Below are 9657 nucleotides of genomic sequence, written 5' to 3' on the forward strand. Positions count from 1 at the left end.
ACAGTAGTCATAAAGTGTTATATAATTGGCTGCTTGATGGCCAAGTGCAGGTCATATTTTCTCAGGTATCCCTCACATATGCAATGTCTGCTAAGCAGCTGATAGTTCAATACTTTTTGAAGGAATGAACACATGGCCGGTTTGCTGCTACATTTCTCATCATGCTTGCAGTTTACATATAAAAAGATCAGGGTCACAGTTTGAATTCTTAGTGCCACTTTTTTTTACTGAATGTTTTCTTATTTGGATTCTGTCCAAGAACAAGAAAGATTGAGAGAGTTGTGAATTCAGTATAGAAATCATGAAGATGTTGCACTGAGGGACAAAGAAGCGGATACCCTCAGTGGGTAGTAATGGTTTTCATGATCCATCTTGCATAGGGATGAACTTCTGTGAAAAACCCTTCACTTCCCAGGGTGACACTTCCTTTGTCCCAGGATAAGATTCCATGTAGCCTCCCACCACAGATAGCTGGAGCAGCTGAAACTTCTGGCTAGAGAGAGGGAACAGGAGGTCAATGTTAATTGGCCCTCATGGAAAAAGAATAAATCCTAAGATATGGCATTATTATAGTCACAGGGGCATCTAAAGGACTAGACTCATTTTTCTTGAAAGGTAACAATCCTGTCTTCACATCCACCTAGATCTCACCTCTCTCTTTTTATTACATTTATTTTTATATATTTTTTAGATCTCACCTCTCTTGTTCGAGCTTGAGCCCAAGCTGAGTGCAAGCAGGGGGAGAAAAGACAAACAGTTCTACTCAGAACTGTAAAATGAGGGAAGGGGAATTAATGACCAATCCAAAGACCTGGGGGGAGAAAAGAGGGACTCTTGGCCTTTTGGATAAGCACCATTTGATTTTCTACAATCACCTCTCCTTTTCACTGACCTCTTGCTATCGTTCTGTCTCAAGAAAAGAAAGATACCTTGGTTTTAGATATGATGCTTAAAGGTTGTCCCACACACATGATGTTTACTGCCATTCTCTCTCCTATCATATTCCTGCAGTCACTGAAGGGATGAGAATGTTGGTTTATCCAAGTCAGGATGTCAGGGTCACTAACTATGGGGGGAAAAAAAGACAAATGAAGTCCACAGTTTCCCTGTTTATCACACTCTTGTGATCACTTCCTCTTTGTAAACACATTCCAACCTTCTTAGGGTTTCTTAACTCTATCTATGTCAGAGCAGCAGATTTAGAGCATGACGTTCTCCTTACATCAGACATCAGATCTGTCCTTCTTCCTTTCTTATTCCTAATTTAGAAACCCTTTGAAAATCCACAAGAAGATTATAAAGGACCATGAAAACACACAGACACAAAACCAGTGTCTCTAAAAAACCCTTTATTTTTGGCGTCTACTTCAACCTCTTTATATTTAATCATAAAGGGAGAAAAACTATTTTAATGTGTCTAAAGCTGCTTTTTTAATGAAACAGATTGTTTAAAAAATGTATGTGTGTGTGTGTGTGTATAAGTATGCATATATATTTCCCCCTTACAAGTCATAGTGTTTATCTCCCTCTGCAATTGTTACTCTACTGTTAACCTCGGGATGCAAAGTTTCTAATCAAGGGGTTATATAATTCTAGTCTCTAGTGGGGAGTGGCAAGGAAGAAGGAACCAAAAAGTGACTAGAGGTAGCTCAAATTAAGCCTAGTGTTGCTTACAGAGCAGAATTTTTCTGAAGTATATCCAACCTAATGTCCTAAAACAGAAAGTGACAAGTTAGAAAAAAAGAGAGGTGAGTTATATTCAGTTTTAAGTTTTTATGGGAGTTGAATTGAAATATGTAGAATAAGCTAGGTGAAAGTAACCAAGCCCTTGAAATATTGAATTCCTAATAAATATTCAAAGTCTTGCACCAAAGAGCTTACAAAATTAGTTTGTTACTGTGATTCTGACACGCAAAACCCATGTGATAAAACCTTTGTATGATTTTATTTTGTTTTCAAGCAAGATGTAATAAATTACTTTTGTAATTACTATGAATAAGACTTGAAAGTCAAGGATAAACATCATAAATTTCTATTTGTTCGGAAAATATATTCATTTAGATTTCCAGGAATGTTGCTTCTGAGTTAAAAATGAAGTTGCCAAATACTGAGAATATAAAAGTTCCCACTTTTTATTTGTTTTTACAGGACAGATGGATTGTTCTGTGGCCATCAGTGCACAGTCGAAACCTGATTAATGTCGTGACAATTGCCTCAGTGAACACAGCTTCATCAAGACCATAAATGTCACTTTTTAAAGTCAGCCAATCAGACCTCTTGCAATAAACATACCTCAAAGTGCCAAGCAATGAACAACAGCCATGCCTCTACAGATGTCGACCCCCTTAAGCCTCTGAAAGTCCTCCAATCTCTATTAAAAAAAAAAAAAGCTTCCCCCCAAATCCTGTTAAGGGCCAGTACTCCACTCTGCTCAGTGAGACTGGTGTCTGTTCAGCATTGCTTTTCCCTACTATAACCAGCAATAAATTTAGCTTTATCATTTCATTTCAGATATTGCGAGGTGGCCCCATCATCCTCTGATAATCCCTAAAGAGAGCATGATGGATTATTAGCAGCCACATTAAGTCAAGACCCACCAACGACCAACAACTGCATAAGAAAGCAACTTTTTTTCATCAGTGCCCTCGGTAAGACATGCTCTTGCAAAGACCAGTTTCTCTGCCCATGCCAATCAGAGCTCAGAGGCTGGAGGCAGGTGTGCCTGCAACAGGGGCCATGGCAATTTATCTCAGAGGTAGGTCAGGTCAGAGAGACACCAACAGCATGTCATAATCACCCCCCTGGGCATGCTCTGGTGTCCACCTCTGAGGGGGGACTCTCGGGCAAAGTAGTAGGTGTAAGAGTTGCATTCTTGGGTAGAAGAACTCCCTCAGCTACCCTCATCTCTCGGGGTCCACTTGAATGAATCACCATCAACATATGTTGGGTTGTCTGTGGCAGGGGGTGGGAAATGTCCTCTGTCACCTTCAACATATGTTCTGTTTTTGGTTTTCCTGCTGCTGTTGGATGAATTGCTTGGTGGACTTCCAGCAGCTGTCAGTGAGACAGTAAACCACCATCCCAAAGGATGCCTTGATACTGTTTTTAGAGTGAGAACTCCTAGTTCCCCCACCATTATCTGAATTCAGTTCCCTGGACTTGTGTCTTGAATGTCCTAGAGGTATAACAGTTACTGACTGCTCCACTCATTGATATCAGATTGGCTGCCCTGTATCCGTCTCTTTGAGTTATATCTCTTGCTTTCTAATCTTGGAAGGATAAGGTCCTGGCAATAATCCCAGTAGGATCAAGAACATTACCTCATGGCAACTGTTCCCTTCAAGTGTATCCCTTTACATTTTCCCAGCTCCGAAACGTTCCTCAAGATGAAGAACACAGAGCCACACACTTACGATTTTTGAATTGATTCCAAGTCCAGGTTGGGATAAAGCAGGAATCATTAAATGTTAAGGGCTCCATAGATATGGCTATGGTCCCCACGTAGTTGTTGAGTACAGCGGCCTTGGACAGTTTTATCAGCATCAGGTCATTCTCCAGAGACTGTGCTTTGAACTCAGGGGCAGGGATAATCAATGAGTAGTTCCGTATCTGCTCTTTCTTATTTCTGATGCTAGGTTGATAAACTCCCAGGCGGATTTTAACGCTTTGGAAGAAAGATAGAGAGGTGGGGAAGAGCAGGGTCACAAAAGGTCAGAATGGCAACAAATGTCAGGAGTTACCTTCCCAATAATCTTAATTTTTTTCTCTCAGACCTGAGAACTGAAGTGATCTGCTTTGGTTTGTCAAAAAGTCCTAATAGTTTCTGGGGTTGTTGTATTAGGGGCTAGAGTCAGTGTATGTATAAAACCTGACATGTATCTGCAACCTAGAACATACTCGATACAGTCTAGTTTTATTATTGTTATTAAGACTTGGAAGATCTGAACGGACAGGTAATAGAGATGGGCCTGCACTACGTTGTCTCTGGCAGCTCTTGAGCAAGTGCATTGTACCCTTCGTTTCTGGATATTTTTAGATCCCTCCTAGCTTCTCTCAAGCCCATGTCACTACATTTACGATGTGCTGGCTTCTTTATCATTGATCCCCAAGGCTTGTAGTCTATTAGGACTCCCATTTTTGATTTTCCATTCTATCTCCTGGACACATTCAAACATATCTACTTCCATCACCAGGAGTCTAGTCATGACACAGATATAAGTGCCATTTCCTACCCAAATCAGTTCATGCATTAGATCTGGCTGAGAAATGAACATCAAATTTTCCAATTCCCATTCTTGAAGAGGACGAGCTGTCTGTCCTTTGTATTTCTTATCATGGGCAGAGCAGGCTGTTTGAATAAATGGTCTTGAGTGACCAGGTGGTTGAGAGCTCTGAGTTTGAAATGAGCCTTGTAGACTCCTAAATAGGTCCCAATCACACAGCACGTTCTCAGGCAGTCACAGCAGGGACACAGGTTTACAAGGGAGAGCAGGATTTTATGCAGTACTTCCTTGTCCTTCTCTTACTACCTCCATCCTGTGGCTTCTGCTTGACTCTTCAACTCATCCTCGGAATATTCGCCTACTCACTACAGTCCACACTGCTCTTTGAGCTTGCTAAATACCCAAATATCCCTACTACTTTAGGGACCCTATGTACACTGTCCCCTCTGCCTGGAATGTTCCCCAGGCTTTATACACTCAGCTGCCTTCTTCCTTTCCTGTTGGTCTCATCTCCTCAAAGAGGCCTGACATGACCACCCTAACTAAAGCAGAACCCTGGTTTCATTCCTATTCATTGCAGCTTGCCACTCTTTTTGTGTTTTATTTTTGGGTGCTTTTTGTTTTGGCTTATATCCTCTACTGGAATGCAAGCTTCATGAGAGAAAACTTATTTCCATCTTGTTCCCTTACTCTTTTCTCAGTGCATTAAACAGTTCCTAGAATATAGTAAATGCCCAATAATATGTTGAATGAATGAATATTATTTATACTCCTTGAGAGAGTCTCCTGACACATTCCTATTGATCTCCTCTTAAGCCACCCAAATGGATATATTTTTCCTATTAGGAAGGAGATCTTCTCTCTTCTCGAGTCTTCTAGTTCCCTTCAGATGTCATTAAGACTTGCTAGGATGCTATGCCCCACCAGGCCTGCTTTTGTTTAAATAGGTCCCTGCCAGCTCCCAAGAATAAAGGGATACTTACGGTGAGGAGCAGTGGGCAGCTGTCAGTACCCACTCAGGGTGAATGAGAGACCCCACACAGGGCTCTGGGCTGGACTGCAGGTAGACCATGTAAGGAATAGTAAAATCTTCTGGTAAGTTTAGGTCATCATCTTTAGAATCTCTGGCCAGAACGACTCCTAAGGAATTGATGGGGATCACAGGTGGAAAGAGTCAAACAGGATGAAAGGCAAGAGTTGGCTACGGTAGTTTTTTTCTGACCTAATGTTTTCAAATGCCAGGGACTTCAAATTATTTTGAAGATCTTTTTAAAAGTCAGAGGAAATCACACATGTCACCCAAGCTATACACAGTAGGGACACTGACATGTCTTTGCTTGAGATGGAAATATATTAAAATTCTGTGAAACTAGCTTATGGGCTGATCAGAAACCCTGATTGGCAGTGTGGTGTATTACAAAAATGGGGGGGGGGCATGAATTATTGCTTTCAAACCTTTTTTTTTTTCCAAAACATTATTTTTAATTAACTTTTGCCAACGAAGCATGGAAGTCACATTTACATACCACCTGACTTTGGCAATGAGAGGGATGGAAAGGCTAGGGGCAGGGCCATATGGCTTCCAGTCCATCCAGCCCACCTGTCTTCCCTGACCACTCCTCTGGGTCCAGCTGCCTTGCCAGAGGGCAGCATGGCTGGCCAGGAAACGTGGCAGTCTAAGGAGTCACAAACTTGTGTCTCAGGAGAGAGTGGGGCATGACAGCAATTCATCCCAATAGGTTCACAGGCCTCAGAGGGACTGTTAGAGCACCCTGATGGGATAGGCCAGCAGAGGGAGCAGATCCTTTTGTTTCCTTCAACAGCTAATTGAAGGAAATGTCTGCCCCTTCTGGTCCCTTCAGTTGTGGCTGCCTGCTTCCCCTTCTGACCGACCCCCACCATTCTCCTGTGCACCACCCCATCCCTCTCCAGGAGGCCAAGGCCAACCGCTCACCAGCTGTGCTCAGGAGAGTGAAGATGAGACAGGGCTTCATGGTAGGCAGCAATCTTGCAGGGAGCACAGTAGTTAGATCAAGCTGTAAACCGTCCCAATCCTTAGTCCAGCTTTAGGTCAGGACAGCTGGGCAGAAATGTTAATTGGGGCTTAGAGGGAGAAGCCAGGATCTTATAGCAGTCTTGAGACTAGTGCTGCTCAAAACCCAGTTATATAAGGCCCAGCTGTGCACTGTCTCTGATGCAGGGCAGAAGAGGAAGGAGCAGACCAGGTCAAGGCCCCGGTGCCTCTTTTCTGATCCAAAATATCTCAGGAGTCCTGATGATATGCTGACATTTTTCCTCCCCTCTCTGTGACATGGCCTTTCTTTGTTGGTCCCCTCCTCCCTTTGTGACTGTGTTCCCCCTCTCTCTGCCCTCACTTGTTAAAAAGCCTCTGGGAATTCTGTGTTCAGGGAAATGGCTTACCACAAAGAATTACCCTTCCACACAGAAGTTACTAAAGACTCTGTCCACTCTTTCTCATGGCTCCCATAAAACTCTAGATGGCTCCCTGGTTTACCTGTGACAAGACCAAACACAGACCTTTTTTTTTTTTTTTTTAAGATTTTATTTATTTATTCATGAGAGACACAGAGAGAGAGGCAGAGACAGAGACAGAGAGAGGAGCAGGCTCCATGCGGGGAGCCTGATGTGGGATTCGATCCCAGGATTCTGGGATCATAACCTGAGTTGAAGGCGATGCTCAACCACTGAGCCATTCAGATGCCCCCAAACACAGACCTTTCCCCTTTTACTTGCACCCGCTGAGGTGACCAGAACAGAGCCTCCAACTCCCCATTCTTTGTCTCATGAATGATTAGCTAAGCTTAGAATTCTTTTTTCCCCTGAAACTGGCTAAAGACAGAGAAACATTTTTTTGTTCAGCTGACTGAGAAGTCCCCTGACTGCAAAACAATAGTTTTTCAACTGCAAATCTCTCCACCTATAACTTGTTTATAGAAGTCTTAAGGCAAAACCATCCTGCTGAGACACTCTGATCTCTGGCTTTGTTTTGTTTTGTTTTTTCTTGTGTGTGTGTGTAGAAAGCATCTTTATTTTTTTAATTTAAATCCAATTCTCCAACATATAGTACGCCATTATTTTCTGATGTAGTTTTCAGTAATTCGCCAGTTGTGTATAACACCCAGTGCTTATCATGTCACGTGCCCTCCTTAATGCACATCACCCAGTTAACCCATCCCCTCCCACCTCCCCTTCAACAACCCTTAGTTTGTTTCCCAGAGTTCAGAATCTCTCATGGTTTATCTCCCTCTTTGATTTTTCCCATTCAGTTTCCCCTTCTTCCCTTATGGTCTTCTGCACTGTTTCTTATATTCCGAAACTATATGATAATTGTTTTTCTCTGATTGACTTATTTCACTTAGCGTAATATCCTCCAGTTCCATCCACACTGATGTAAATGGTAGGTATTCATCCTTTCTGATGACTGAGTATATTCCATTTTGTGTGTGTGTGTGTGTGTGTGTGTGTGTATCTATATGTGTGTGAGTGTGTTGTGTGTGTGTGTATACATCTTCTTTGATCTGGGGTGCTCTTACTACAATAGTCTGAATAAAATCAATCTTCTTCAGTTTTTGTCTTTGACATTTATTACTCTTTTCAATGCACTGCACTCCTGTTTATAAGTTACCCTTACATGACAACTTCCTGGCTGCCCCCCCTTCCAGAAATACAAAACAAATAGTGGTTTCAATCAGGGATATTGGTTATAGTTTTCTTATAGTGTCCTTCCTTCTCCAGCTTTGGTATCAGGCTCATGTTGGCCTCATAGAATGAGTTTGGAAGTGCTCCCTCCTCTTCAACTTTTTCGAAGAATCTGAGAAGGATGGGTGTTAAATGTTCGGTAGAAGGGGTGCGTGGGTGGTTCAATCAGTTAAGCATCTGCCTTCAGCCCAGGTTATGATCTCAGGGTCCTGGGACTGTGCCCCACATTGGGCTCCCTGCTCAGTAGGGAGCCTGCTTCTCCCTCTCTCCCTCCTGCTCCCCTTGCTTGTACTCATTCTTTTTCTCTCTGTGTGTCAAATAAATAAATAAAATCTTAAAAAAAAAAAAAAAGATGTTCAGTAGAATTTGCCAGTGACCCAGCTGGCCCTATGGTTTTCAATGTTGGGAGTTTTGGATTACTGATTCAATCTCAACTCCTCACTGATATGTTCAAATATTCTAATTACAAAGCTTACGACAGTGAGTTCTAATGGCAAATAGGAAGTACTATGTAAATGCTTATTAAATGAAGTAAAAGTGAGTTGCGTATAGTATTTCCGTATTTTCCAAGCTTCAGAGGATAGCTTTCTTTCCCAATATTCAAATATTGTTGTGAAGTCCTACCTAATGGTGAAGAGCATGGGCTCTGGAGTCCAGCTTCTAGGATTTGATTCCTGGCTCAGGACTTACTAGCTGTCTTATCCTGAGAAAAACAGTTGACCTCTTAAGCCTCCTGTAGGGAGGAATATTAGTACCTATTTCATAGGATAGTTGTGAGTACTGAATATTACATAAAGGCATGTAAGAATGTGTGACACATTGAAAAAACTTAATAAATACTAGTTGTGATGATTATATTGATTACTTTTTTTTTAACCTCTGGAACAATGAGAAATGCATCCTGAATACTGAGAAATAGCAAACCTTCAGTATGTCTCTGGTTCACAGAACTGTGTATTTTGGGTCAGCACTGCCCTGGAACATGCTGTTCCTAAAGTCAGGGATTTGAGATCATTGAGTGCCATGGGTTTCAAGGGTCCCCAGTCTAATACAACTCTCTACCAAAATAAATGACTATCCCTTCCAGTTGTAACCATATTTTGCTTTTGACACCTGGTGACAAATGTGAGACTCTGAACAGATGTGGGAGGATGAGGGTGGAGCCTCTCAGTAGTCCCAGCCTGCCCTGCACTGCACTCCTTCTTAGCTGCCTTCCTCCTTGGACATGAGTGTGCATGAAGAGACTTTTGTAAGGTAGTAAGGGCTACGACTAGCTTTGTGAAGTAATCAGCCTGGGAATTTCACTAAAAACAAATAATATTTCTGCTCTGTAAAATCGATTACATGTTTATTGAGAAAAATATGGGGAAAAAAACAGAAACATGAAACAACAATAAAAACTCACTAATTATAACTCCACTTAGAGTTATCCACTATTAGTACATCCAGCATTTGCAATACCTTTTTGTTTTGCCCATTCTCTATAATCTGCCCTCAACAAAAAAAAGTAAATAATTTTTTGACTTTTTTTTAAGAGCAGTTTTACGTTCACAGCAAAATTGAGAAGAAGGAATGGAGATTTCTCATATACCCCCTACCCTCACAAGTGCATAGCCTCCTCCATTACCTACATCCCCACCAGAGTGGTCTATTTGTTACAATCGATAAACTTACACTGACACGCTATTAGCACTCATAGTCCATAGTTTACCAC

Source organism: Vulpes lagopus, chromosome 4, assembly GCF_018345385.1.
Source record: "Vulpes lagopus strain Blue_001 chromosome 4, ASM1834538v1, whole genome shotgun sequence".
Lineage (NCBI taxonomy): Eukaryota > Metazoa > Chordata > Mammalia > Carnivora > Canidae > Vulpes > Vulpes lagopus.